At 35.2% G+C, this 14,830-nt stretch overlaps 1 protein-coding gene and 1 pseudogene across 1 annotated transcript in view; one reads left to right on the forward strand and one right to left on the reverse strand.

Annotated features, from left to right (window-relative positions):
- LOC123857291 (zinc finger protein 133-like) overlaps window positions 1-14,830 on the reverse strand; it is a 48,022-nt gene that overhangs the window by 19,544 nt on the left and 13,648 nt on the right. The window lies entirely within an intron of this gene.
- On the forward strand, window positions 7,401-8,556 carry LOC123858014 (vimentin-like; annotated as a pseudogene).

The raw sequence follows: 14,830 nt of genomic DNA on the forward strand, positions 1-14,830 counted from the left end.
CAGTAGTGGTGTGACATCAGCTGTCAAATAAGTCACTCCTAGAATACAACTGTTAGAAAAAACTTTGAGTTTTCCTAGTTTTTATATTTGTAGAGGTAATAGAGGCATAACCACATGATAATCTAACTTAGGAGCGAGCCTTAAAATTCGATATGAAAGGAGCAACTGAGCACAGTCTTTCCCATATCTTTAAAAATTGTCCCAAATGCAACTCTTTGGAACCAATTCAAGTATCCAGTCATAATAAAAATAATCTTGGGAAATCGACTTTACATGGACAATTGTATCTAAAGGTTCAAGGGGCTATGAAGTGATAAAAAAATAATTTATTATCAGTTTTCTCACTGAATGAGGAAAAAAAAGACCTCTAAGTTTTATGTATTAATGGATCCTGAGATTAATTTGGGGCTGTCTATAAAGAAAAACAATGTCCAGCTAAGAATGTATGCTGGAAAAAGATCACACAGGGTGTATAGTATTGTTCGTCCTGCTCCAGATGACAAAATAAGAACAAATTAGTGACAGTTATAGAGGAATTTGTAGCTGATTAAAAACAACTTATTTGGGGGGTACGTGGGTGGCTCAGTCGTTAAGCGTCTGCCTTCGGCTCAGGTCATGATCCCAGGATCCTGGGATCGAGCCCTGCATCGGGCTCCCTGCTCAGCAGGAAGCCTGCTTCTCCCTCTGCCACCCCCACTGCTTGTGTTCCCTCTCTCACTGTGTCTCCCTCTGTCAAATAAATAAAATCTTTAAAAAAAAAAAAATTATTTTAAAAACTCTCCAGAAGTTTCAGATAGAGGTTTGGTGGATATTTATTTTCCATAGAGGGAACTGAATAATGGATAGGAAGTTGGAGGACAATGAATTTTAATTCTGTTTTGAGGGGCACCTGCATGGCTCAGTTGGTTGAGTGTCCAACTCTTCGTTTTGGCTCAGGTCATGATCTCATGGGTGGGTCGTGGGTTTGAGCCCCATGTCAGGCTCTGTGCTGGACAGGGAGTCTACATGGTGATTCTCTCCCTCTTCCCCTTCCCCACTTGCATGTGCATGCATGCACTTTTTCTCAAATAAATAAATAAATCTTTAAAAAAATTTCTGTTTTAAGTCTAAATGTCACTCTAACAAAGTTGTTTCCACTACTTAATTTTGTCTATTTAGTAAAATGAAATTTGCTGGTAATTCTCTTAACCTAATTCTAAAAGAATGTGAATAATGGATTTATTTTTTAGCTTAATACTGGGAAAATGTTTTGAAATAACATAAAACCCCCAAAATATTCCTCAATGACACATCCTAAGAATGATTTTGGTTCATATTTTTGAAACAGAATATATGCTGCAGCTTCTATTTTTAAATATTTACTCCAGAGTGACTTTTATAGGAATTATTAATAGAAAATAATACCATATATGAGTCAGTGTAATGAAATTGATATATTGCCCATCAAAGCAATGAAATTGATTCACAGGTATTCATAAACCCTAAATCATTGAAAACATTCATATAGAAGTTTGAATATTAAAAAGAAATCTTACAGACCCAGTTTTAGTTCAGTCATTAGAATAGTCTTCTTAGGATTTCTAAACCAGTGCTTAGATTTCTTCTCCTGATCTCTCTTTTCTGAGCAACTGCAATTTTGTTTCTTATTATTCTGAATTTCCCAAGTGATAACACATAAAATTGCCATTAACAGCAATATGAATAGTTATTTTAGCCAAAAATTTTAGAGAAAGTCCTATAATTGATCTCGTTCAAAGGTATCTGCTTTAGTATAAAAAGGAAGAAGTTCACTGAAATAATTCGTATTTCTATTGTGGCTGTGCCTGTGTCTGCTTCCCAAGTGAAATGCTGACCATCTATCTATGCACACTTCCAGCTAGACTCAGGGTAATCCTCAGGGTCTGGCATATCTGTTGCCAGAGGACAAGGTCAATTAGACAGTGTTATTCCAATTTTAAAATAAAACAAAAGTATATTTAATCTTTATCAGATATCTTCATAGTCTGGAGTGGTTTCTAGCAGGTTTTTTTAAAGCAGAGTGATCTAAAACCTTCCTTTCAGAACTGTGTTAAATAAAATGAGCCAAGTGAATGTTTTTGTTCTTAAATTAGTCAGTTTTCTTGGACAACTATTTCACATCTATCTAGTGTATCATCTCTCTTAGAAGAGAAGATGGGGCAGAGGAGATAAACAAATTCCTCCCAGCATGAAACAAAGTAAACAAATGTAGTGTTTTGGGGTTTTTTTGACAAAGTATCAAACTGTTAAGAATGCCATTACTTGGATTTTTGATGACTGTTTACTCTTTCAGGAGTGATGGGTACATAAAGGAAATACATTTATCTTTAATTTTGTTGGAGCAGACACTTGGCAGTATTATCCTTTATACATATACCTTGAATCCTATTCCAGATCTTTCTTCCCATGGTGCTGGGAAAACCTAGCTGAAGATTAACCTCTTAAATAGTCAGGGACAAATAAATGTAATCTGCATTAATCTTCAGCATGGATCTATAAATAACTACTAAACTGCTAAATGTGACACAGCCATTCATCAGAACTGTGAACCAAATCTTTTTATGACTGGAATTGACTATTACCTAATTCATTATTAAGCTAATTAACTAGAATATTGTATGGAAACGGTTTTATGTTGTCATCTATTACACTCTATAAAGAGCACTCTTCCAGAATGTCCCTAGGTAAATATTTTAATTAATTTTGAAAATTTATTATCTCGTCCCACTTCCTCTGCTCAACTGCCTTATAATATCTAAATGGGATTAGTGTTTTCCAAGAAGAAATGTATCTCGTGCCTTCCTTAGTGCCTGTCCCTTTCTAGTTAGTCCTTTAACTTCCACCTCTGTGTCCCAGGAAGATAGCTATACTCATGAATTGCAGCAACACACACACACACACACACACACACACACACTACCATATAGTATACATATTAGTGCATTTTTATTTTGTTCATAACATCACAAGTGCATATCAGAATATATTTTGTATAATATTTAGGTAGCTAAAGAAACATGCATGGCAAATTAACATCACTGATAGGTCAATAATCCTATGTAATAAGCCTATTATATTTCTAAAGGATGCATTAGACTTAAGCTAAACAAATAAAGTACTGTTTTTGTTATGTATCAAAAAATGCAAGGACAGGAAATCCAAGGATGGTGAAGCTACAATATTTCAAGTTCTACCTTTATTTCTGTTCTGCAATCCTTAATATATTGCTCTTTGTCTTTATGTCTGTCAGTTGACACTAAGGGAATAAATAGTATATGAAAAAATAGCATTTGCACACATATCTGTCTGGTTCCAAATTATATAACCTCACCTCCACCCACCCCACCCCACCCACAAACACACATACCCACTCCATGAAAATACAGCATCACTGTCTTATGTAGATCATTAGATAGATGTAGAAATATATTGACATTTAAATTCCTCAAGCTAAAAGGTGAAAGTGAATATAGGTACACACTCCTCAATGAATAAATGTTAGAACAAAGATAAAGAAAGATGATAAAAAGACAAAAGTGTTGATGAACTTCTCATTAGAGGTGAGCTTTTCCTGAGTCTTTTTTCAGGAAGTCTCAATTCTGAATTATTAGGAGCATAGTACACCAGTAGGTAGGTAGGTTAACTGAAATACACTACAAAATTCAAGCTAAGATGTTCCTTATTTACTATTCTTTTCTCTTTTTTTTTGACACACAGAGAGAGAGAGAGTGCAAACACAAGCGGGGGAGTGGCAGGGAGAGGGAGAAGCAGGCTCCCTGCTGAGCAGAGAGCCCAACATGGGGTTCGATGCCAGGACCCTGGGATCATGACCTGAGCCAAAGGCAGATGCTTAACCAACTGAGCCACCCAGGTGCCCCTACTGTTCTTTTCTACAGGCAGTCATCATACGGACTAAAATATCTGTGAGAGAATGCCTCCTACTCACTGCTCAGTGTTTTACTTTGTACTTTGTGACAGCTACACAGGTTTTATTTTTTAGTCAGATTTTTTCTTTATAGTTTTGCTTTGTTTTTATGAAACTATATCCATTTAAGGTTTTAGAATGGGGGCGCCTGGGTGGCTCAGTTGGTTAAGCGACTGCCTTCGGCTCAGGTCATGATCCTGGAGTCCTGGGATCGAGTCCCGCATCGGGCTCCCTGCTCGGCAGGGAGTCTGTTTCTCCCTCTGACCCTCCTCCTGCTTGTGTTCCCTCTCTCGCTGTGTCTCTCTCTGTCAAATAAATAAATAAAATCTTTAAAAAAAAAAAAAAGATTTTAGAATGGGATGATAACCATGCTGCAAAGATAATGAAAAACATTAGTCTTCACATTCATCTTTCCCCAGCCTCCATCCCTCTGCTATTCACTGAACAAGATACCACACTCAATAAAGTCTTGCGGAAGACAACCAGAGTACTTAGGCTGGGCTTTATGTAAACACTGAAGGATGAAAATAGAGATGATTTATGCAGTTCAGTGTCTGTGACATTATGTTTCTACGCTCTTAAAAATACAAAATTTAAATACTATATTTATTTCAAAGATAAACATTTCTTATGGTAAGACTGCTTAGATACTCATTTCACACATCTATCAAAGTATTCTAAGTGTCTCTTGTAGGTATAATATTTCCTTCTATTTTGGAAAATATTAAAAGTTCCATTTAGCTTTAAGAGTGTGTGTGTGTGTGTGTGTGTGTGTGAAAAGTGATGGTCAAGTCATATAGATGATGGTGATGATGACAATAAAGCTAAGTTTTATTGAGTTATTTCCTATGTCACACAGATGGTGTAAGGAAGTGCTACAGATTAACTTCATTTGAGATGGCATGCACTTCACAGAAGCTAGTTAGAGTCTGGGGTGGCGTAACTGGGGTCATTACAGTTACAAATTCATCTCATGAAGATCAGTATATTGATAAGCTTTCTATGTATTTATCATCTTGGCACTATTTGATTAGTTCTTTTGAGTTAGGTCTACATAGAACATTAATAAATAAAATAAATTTTCTGAGAAGGAAAGCACTGTTAACTTACTTTATTATTCTTCCCGTTGTTATAGATATTAGAATATTTTATACAATTTCTCTTTCATGAAAATATATAGAATAAATTGCAAAAAATATAATTGGTACAGTATATGCATTAAAATTTAATGATACATTTATAATTCATCTTCTCAAAAGTTATATCATTTTTCACTCCACCTTGACCACATATAAGCATTCACTTGTGGGGCACCTGGGTGGCTCAGTCAGTTGAGCATCCAACTCTTGATTTTGCTCAGGTCATGATCTTGGGGTCTTGGGATAGAGTCTTTGTCAGGCTCCACTCTCAGCATGGAGTCTGCTTGGGATTCTCTCTCGTCCTCTCCCTCTGCCCTTCCCCCCAGAAATAAATAAGTAAATCTTAAAAAAGAAAAAATTGACTTGTGACTACTTATTGGGTCAGCACTGATTTTTTTTAATTTGCAAACTGTTATATTAGAAAAGATTGTACTATTGTTTTTATTTGTACTTCATGCATTATTAGGAAGGTTAAGAATATATTCATATATCTGATTCATTTTTATTATATTTATGATTATTCTATTCATATCTTTAGTTCTTCTATAATGATATATAAATCATTTTAATTATTTTAGAGCAGGATTAATATGTGTAAGACCTTTTCCTACATTTTATAGAATTGTAAAGAGATGAACAACAAAAAAACTATATTAGCATATTTGTGATAAATATAAATAATTACTCTTGAAGGAAACAAACACAGGTAGCTCAACATTATGTATATTTTTTAATCTAGCACAGCTTGCCTTATTTAAAAATAAAGCTAGACAGCAAAATAAAAGTTTCAAATTGTAAACTAAAAACTGAAGTAGATCCTACCTATATAAGGAAGAAAATTTATTTCATGGTGCTTGAACATATGCTAACTCAATGAAGATTGAAACATCCTTAAGAAAAAAATGATTTATTTATTTTTAGTATCTACTCTCTCTTTGTCAATATAAATACACCTCTAATTTCAATACATATATCCTCAACTTAAACAAAACATATCCCTAATAAAATAGCCATCTTGGGACCAAGTCATTATTAGAATTTAGAAATGTTTTTAAAAAACATTCCAAGAAAATAAGTAAAACATTCAATTAAAAAATTATAATAAAAAGATTTTTACATACATATGCAAAAGTCTTTTTCAGAAATAACCAACATTATTATTTTAGAAAGTAGGCTTGTATTTAATTTGTCAATGACATTTATTTATTAACTACATTACTGTAAATCCAACAATTTGATTGTATCCAAACTGGTAGCACTGAAAACGTCAACACATTGACTTGTTTCATAGAGCTTAGTACAAACAAATTGAAGAACCGAGGTCAATCTTTATGTAATTTGTGGTGGGAAAGGTCTTAAAGGGAAGGTTAGAAATTCAGTTGATCGACTTCCAATGTTCTGTGTCACCAAAGGTCATGCAAAGAAATAGTCACTTCCATATTTTAACTTTCTCCTGATGACATTACCAAACATGTTGCTCAACTTTGACTAAAGACAGTCCTACGAAATAATTCTTTTACAACCTGACACCATGAAAATATCTTTTCTTGGTAGGAATCAATATGCCTTTATTCTGATTATTATACCAAATGATTTATATTAGCTTACTGAATGTTCCTGTCTGAATTTTCAGAAATGAATTTAAAAAAAATTTTTTTAAAGATTTTATTTATTTATTTGAGAAAGAGAGAGCATGAGCAGGGGGAGGAGCAGAGGGAGAGGGAGAGGGAGAAGCAGACTCCTGGCTGAGCAGAGAGCCAGACATGGGGCTCGATCCCAGGACCCTGGAATCATGACCTGAGCTGAAAGCAGACGCTTAACCGACTGAGCTACCCAGGCGCCCCAGAAATGAATTTAATATTCAGTTACTTTACCCCTCAGGGATGTTTCTCTCTCCTCCTTTTTATGATCTTTATTCTCTGCTGCTAATTCTTCAAATACATATATGTGCACGCATGTATGTATATACACATGTGCATCTATTTAATTTGCACTTCAAATCCTTTCTACAAAAAGATGTCATATACAATAAAGTGTATGTATATATATTTTTAAATGTATGTATATTTATCATAAAAATTAACAAAGTAAAATCACCTCTTAAATCTTCAACTCGAGCCTGACATTTGGAAAATATAAAGATATGAACAAACAAAGAGGGGTTATTGGGCAGGATATTTTTAATTCCCCCACCCCCACAATACTAATGTCTTTTGCATTGAATAAAGTTATGACTTCTAAAAATCTAAATAAATTCATATTAGTTCAAAAATTTTCCTTCCATGTATCATGTACTGGAGAAATAAAGAAGCTTAGGAATGATTTTACAAAAGAGAACAGGAAAATTTTATGGTATGGTAAAGGGTGGAGGTGAGTGGAAAAGAACAGGGAGAGAGAGCACAGATAAATGATATAAACGTGTTCAGGGAACTATAGACAGATTCAGTGCCATACCCCATATCTCATAAAATCCCTAATCTCTGCAATGTGGCTTTTATTAAATACTGTTTTACATATGCACATACCAAGAGTGAGGGAAGATGTTTGAACAAATTACCATAGACAGTTGGCAAACATCAGTAATAAAACTATAACCAACAGAAAGTTATTATTTATACAAATATTATAAGAGTCCCTCATGACATGCTCTGGCAGCACAGAGGAATGATGGTTGGGTTACTGAGATGCATGACAACGTTCACCTAGAGCTGCTGATACGGAGATAAATATTTATCTAAATTCCAAGCATGTCCTTCTACTAGGATATCAACAAAAGAGAGAAGAACGTTTGGAAAGCAAATCAACTTAGATCTCACAATGTTCATCGTAAGTAAAACCAAGTTTAAAATAAGTAGGCCCTGAGTGCTGGGTGCCAGCAGTATGAAAGCGTTGCCGCGGAGAAGCTTCAGGAGGCTGCGGAAGGGTTCACCTCCATGTTTGCTGTCCTCCCGGGGGCTGCGGATTGGAACAATGACGCCCTGCGGCAGGCGAGGCAGGAGTCAGAGGAGTGCCTGCCGGAGGCAGGTGCAGTCCCTCACCTGCACTCAAAGGAACTAACGAGTGCCTTGAACGCCAGGTGCATGAAATGGAAGTGAATGCCATTGAGGCTAACCACCAAGACACACTGGCCGCCTGCGGGATGAGAGTCAGAACATGAAGGAAGGTCACCTTTGGGAATACCAAGATCGACGTAATGTCAAGATGGCTCTTGACCGTGAGATCGCCACCTACAGGAAGTTGCCGGCGGCAGGGGAGCGTCAGGAAGGCTCTGCCCCTTCCGAAGGCTTCTTCCCTGAACCCGAGGGAAACCCATCTGGATTCTCTCCGTCTGGCTGACACTCAGAAAGGATACTTCTGGTTAAGACGGTTGAAACTAGAGATGGACAGGTTCTCAATGAAACTTCTCAGCATCACAATGACCTTCAGAGAAAATTGCACACACTCGGTGCAGCAATATATTACAGGCAAGAATAAAAAAGAAATCCATTATCTTAAAGAAACAGCTTTCAAATGCCTTTCTGCAGTTTTTCAGGAGCACAAGATAGATTTGGAATAGGAATAACCTCTAGTTCTTAAGAACCAACACTCCTGAAAGATTTACAGCATAATCTAGTTTATGAAGGAAACTTATGATAGAATACTTTTTTAAAAGTATTCTTGGATACCATTAGAACTAGTCTTTACCAACAAGTGTCTGACCAACTTGTTTCTGTTTCAGTAGATTTTTGGATTAGAACTAGTTTTTACCAACAAGTGTCTGACCAACTTGTTTCTGTTTCAGTAGATTTTTGGAAAACTCAAAAATAAAATAGGGTAAAATAAAATAATAAAATAAGTAGGCAAGCAATAATCACACACACGTCCAATAAAAAGAATATAACTGAAAGAGACAGCTGTCTAACATGGATGAAGAACAGAAATCACTTTTGGAATTTGTGACTAATTCCCCAGGATGTAATGAAAAATATATGGACATTTCCATCCAAAAATAGATGAAAAATCTGCAAGAAAATCTGTAAGATAGGAAAATCTTATGCAGGAAACAACATGATCAACTAAATGTTGACCAGCAGGAGGAACAGACATCAAATGTGAAGGTGATATGGCACTGTGCTGAGCTGGTCATGTACAAAGAACACTGAAATCCTTAAATAAGAATTTGTAAATACAATTTCAAATGTGGTACAAAGAAACTAGCAATTAGAATTCCTGGCATATTTGCTCAAAAATTAAGGTGAAATCGCTACATTGACTAAGATTTTTCCAGAGAGACCTGATTAAGTGTGTCTTGTTTCTCTGTTTTGAAGTTCTTTGGAAAAATTAAAAATCTTGAGCAGAATTTTTGATAAAAGTAAAAAAAAAGATCTCAAATCAGGGGCGCCTGAGTGGCTCAGTCGGTTAAGCGCCTGCCTTCCGCTCAGGTCATGATCCCAGGGTCCTGGGATTGAGCCCCACACATCGGGCTCTGCTCCGTGGGGAGCCAGCTTCTCCCGATCCCCCTGTGTATGTGCGCACGCGCACGTGTGCTGCGCTCTCTCTCTCTCTCTCTCTCTCTCTCAAACAAACAAAATCTTAAAAAAAAAAAATGCCATAATTTACTTCACTGATTAGTAGAAGAAACTCCCCTATATTTGAAGTTAAATATGTATATCAGAAAAAGATAACATGGAACAAAAACAGATAATGTTCTGAGTATTATCAGAAACCAGGGAGAATATTGTAAAGAGGAAATGGGATCTTGGTTAGACATCATAAAACTGAGATCTATTAAGCTAATAAAGGTTTTGAGGGGAATCTAATTTAAAGCATTGCTAAAGTCACCATTTCTTAGATGTATGAAATATAAATATAAATATAAAAGGCTCAAAGAAAGAATAGGACTTAACATATAGGAAAACTTTCAGGTGTGAAAATGTTTCATCGCAGTCAAGTGTAATTTTTAAAGCATTTAAGATAAATTGAATGAGTACTGAAGTATAAATAATATAATTCTTCATATAATGGTAGGGTAGTAGCAATTACATATCAGCTTGGAATTAGTCATCACTAGACCTGAATCCCCTCATTCAGTGGGATTAAGCAAAAAAGTGAATAAAGCTAAAAGATTTTTAAAAAGCTCAGTATTTCAATCTATAGACTCTTGAAAATAAGAGAAAAATGGCATTTCTACTAATGAATTGTGTTCATGTAAAAAAAAACTGTCAGTAAATAATCCAATTTCATATATTTATGACAAAAACTTTAAGTAATAAATCAACGTGCTAAATATTAAACCTTTGAGATGTTAATTGAAACCTGAATATTGAAAAGAAAAATAAAAACTTAAAATCATAAGGGGAAATACATGTCAAGCATTAGGGCAAAAGACCAGTGTGTGTGTGTGTGTGTGTGTGTGTGTGTGTGTTTGGGTGCTTGAAAATCAAAAAAAGTCAAAATAGTAGGAGATTCTACTATAATACTCACTGAACTTTCCATATTAAAAAAACTCTGGATTTTAAATTTGAAAGCCAGATTTTATAGCACATTTTAAGGAATGTGATTCTAAATTTTATCAATAGGATAGTAACAATTTTAGTTGGGTGAGAGTTGGAATGTTTTTGTCTTTGAGGACCCCAATAATTTTTAAAGACTATTTTTTGGACCACATCTAGAAACACTTTCTATCTATCTATCTATCTATCTATCTATCTATCTATCTATCCATCTATCTAGGCCTTTGTTCATCTACTACTGAAGTCATCTACTATAATATAATATACATAATTTTAGGGACAGCTAAAGTATAAAGAAATAAAAATACTTGTTGAACTACTCTGTGCAGAAGGAGCATTGCCTGGGTGATGAAGAATTGGAGGGGATGTCCTTGCTGATATTTGTAGCTGCCCTTAATCTGTATGAGCTCACTAATCATTATGGTTCTTTCAGATTCTAAATTTATTTAAGATAATTCAGGAAATGACATCATTATAATTGTCTCCTTCAAATCAAGGGTGAGTTTGATTTAACAAGACTTTTGGACACTTTCCCTGAAGCAAAGATTATTATTCATGGTGGCTTCATATAAAAATCTTGAAAGCTAAGAGATGGATTCTTTCAGTTTAGCAAAGTCAGGGAGATTCTGCACTCTATTTTTTTTTTTTTTGTCCCTGCTCCCATGATTTACAACTTACTGCATAAGCTTTGTAAACTAGTTTATAGGGTTCAAATGCTCAAAACTGAATGATCTTTGAGATCATAACTTTGGAACAACAAAAAAAGGGTGAAATGCTTCCCTTTTGGTTCTACAAATTTAATGAAGAATATATTTACATTGCATGATATTTGAGACCAGGATTTTATATCCTTTTCAGGAGCCTAACCTATTGCTGCCTATCATTTTAATCTCAAAAACTGCTTTTCAATACTTTATATCTAAGATGGTGGACTGATTTAATTTTAGAACTGTGTCGTCATCCTCCATGGGTGCTAAGCCAATGAATATGAAGCAGTTAATGGACTAACGTGCAAACCATGTTATTTTCTATTCAATAAATGTATCAGTGCTATTGTGCATAGTGGATCTCAGGAAAAGGACTGATTATCGTTTCACCTTTAGGTACTTAAACTCTATATTAAAGATTCAACCTCTGAATTGAAATGAAAAGAAAAAAATAGATAAACTTTAAACTAGATGTCACAATAGTTGATAGGGTAGAATCTTTCTATAGAAGAGGGCGTTTGAGTTGGGCCATTACTGGTTAATCCAGTCTCATGCATTTACACTGGGTGATTGCTGTAAGAGGCCAACAGTCAGGACTTAAATTACAGTATGCAGCCTGTAATAACTATGCTTTATTTTAAAATATTCTTTATTGTATTCTTTTGCCTAATGAAATGTAGCAATTAAAATCTCTAACACTTGGCAGAAAAAGATGAAACTGGCCAGCTAAACTCCTGAAGCACTTCCAGAATCCAAGATCATTAATTTGAGAGCCAGAATTATATATCCAACAGGTTTTTTTTTTTTTAGTGTAAATTACATTGTCTCATTCTTGTCATAAACAGCAGCAAAAAATCAATTCAACCCTTCTCTATCCTTTTGCCCCACCTAACGTGGAGCATTTTGATAAGTTTTCACACAAATAGTATCAATCTCAAAATCTTTACCTTGTTTAAACAAAACCCACCTATAAATAATAGCTGCACTTTTAGCTAATGTTTTCTCGTGCACTGCTTCTAAAGTCCAAGATTTGAGATGGTTTATTAAGATCCAAAGTTTGATGCAGGCATATACTTAGAACCGAATCAACTAAAAATTACCCACTCAGAGAAATTAGGTAAAACCTCATTTAAACTATTAAGGTAATAAGTTATTTCATTTGGTTAATTTACTTGTAAATCCTAGTTACCAAGATCCTTAATTGCAACCAAATAAATGATGTAAATGTGCTAATCTGATAGGTTAAGCAACATGACCAAAATCTGCATTGTAATGCATTGTTAAACATGAATTATCAAAGTTAGAAAGTAATCAGTTTTTAGAATTAATCTAAATTCAGAGCTTGATTTATATCAAGGTATTTGCAACTTGTTAAGTGAACTGATCTAACCACAAATCATTATTCAAGTTTTTTTATATATCGATCTCCTTATTAGGAATTGATTAAAAAAAATGGCAACAGTGCTGAAGTACTGGGATTACAGGAGGCTTTAATTTTTGTCTTTATACTTTTCTGTACTTTAAGGATTATTTAAAATGAGTATATATAATGTGGTATTCTGGAAATGAAATGTTTCTCTAAAAAGAAGGAACTTATTTCTTAGGGTTGTATATTTGAGGAGGTTGAATAATATAAGGTATGGTTCACTAGGACATATAGACCAGAATTATATTCTTAAAGAGTTTATATATAAGAATAAATAGAATTATATGAGAAATATATATACTGAAAAGTTTACTATTAGAAGAAACATATATAATGGAATATTACTCAGCCATAAAAAATGAAATCTTACCATTTGCAATGACATGGATAGAACTAGACAGTATTATGCTAAGTGAAATAAGTCAGTTAGAGAAAGACAAATACATGATCTTAATCATGTGGAATTTAAGAAACAAAACATGAACATAAGGAAAGTGAGGGAAAAAGAAAGTAAGACACAGTCAGAGAGGGAGATAAACCATAAGAGACTCTTAACTATAAGAAAAAAACTGAGGGTTGCTGGAGGGGAGTGGGTGGGGGGATGGGGTAATTGGGTGATGGCCATTAAGGAGGGCACGTGATGTAATGAGCGCTAGGTGTTATATGCAACTGATGAATCACTAAACTACCTCTGAAACTAATAATACACTGTATGTTAATTAAATGATTTTAAATAAGATTTTTTTTTTAAGATTTTATTTATTTATTTGACACAGAGAGAGAGAGAGAGCATAAGCAGGGGGAGTGGCAGGCAGGCAGAGGGAGAAGCAGGCTCTCTGCTGAGTAAGGAGCCCGATGCAGGACTCGATCCTAGGACTCTGGGATCATGACCTGAGCTGAAGGCAGCCGCTTAACCGACTGAGCCACCCAGGCGCCCCTTAAATAAGATTTTAAAAAAGAATAAATAGAAGGCAATACATATGCAAACATATGGCAGATTCACCCTATAACTTGATGCTGGCTGAAAGCTGGTCAGGAAGAGACTTCCTAGAGACAATCAGATGTTCTGCCTTGAAAGAAAGAGGAAGTATGAATTGGATGGCTAGTGATGCAGGCAGGCTGGGTCTGAGAACCCTGGGGTGTCCCATAATACCAGCCAAAATACTCCTTGACTTCATGCAGGATGGAAATCAAATGCAGGCCAGAGAAAGTGAAAGTGGAGTTTTATTAAATAGCATAAGTGATAGAGTAGAGCAGATGGAGTGTCTGGGAGACTCAGAAAGGAAAGGAGAGTGAGTTTCTCCATCGCTTGGGGTTGGGAGTTTATATTAGGAAGAGGTCTAGGGTATGTGTTCCTTCAGGAACCTAAGGTAGGGTCTGATCAAAGGTGAGTGACAGGTGAATAACAGGTGTTCTTTAGGGGGTATTGATGATCAGCTGAGGTTTGTTTGCAGCTGATGACCTGGAACGTGTTTGGGATCTGGCTCTTCTTAGGTGTTGTCATGTGTTTGGGGGCCTAGGACAAAACTCAGAGAATGATTAACCTTCTTGCTTCCCACTTGGAGTAGGAGCATAGCTTCTTTGGCTTACTCACATATAAAATATAGAACATGAGTCAATGGGGCCTAGCAGAAGACCAGCAGAGATGGAACCTTTCTAAAATGGAGTCCCTGCAGCTTCCCTACCTCAGAAGCATAGGAAGAAGATGTGTCAGGTTAAGATTATTACATGGATGAAAGAAACAAGGTAGGAAGTAACAGTTTGCTTGTGTATGTGTATGTGTGTGATTCACAGAGAAAGAGACATAGAGAGAAGGTAGAGAGAGAGAATACGGTAGATACAAATGAAGTAATTCCTAGGTGAATAATTAAGAGTAACCAAAGGATATTTTAAAAAATGTGTTGTTTACTCCTTGAAGTCAGAAATCTGGAATAGTTTTACTATGTATAATTTGTTTGAAAGGTATCATAATTATATGAGTAGGACTAAAACTAGAAATGCAACTGAAAAGGAATTTCTTGTTGTCAAAAGTATGATCAAAACCCTCATGGGACTCTATTAAAACATACCATATTCTCCCAATGTATTACATAAACACCAAAAGACATAGCATCTTATAAAAG

Source organism: Mirounga angustirostris, unplaced genomic scaffold, assembly GCF_029215605.1.
Source record: "Mirounga angustirostris isolate CCGP_5_RB_7025 unplaced genomic scaffold, mMirAng1.0.hap1 SCAF_13, whole genome shotgun sequence".
In the NCBI taxonomy this organism is placed as follows: domain Eukaryota; kingdom Metazoa; phylum Chordata; class Mammalia; order Carnivora; family Phocidae; genus Mirounga; species Mirounga angustirostris.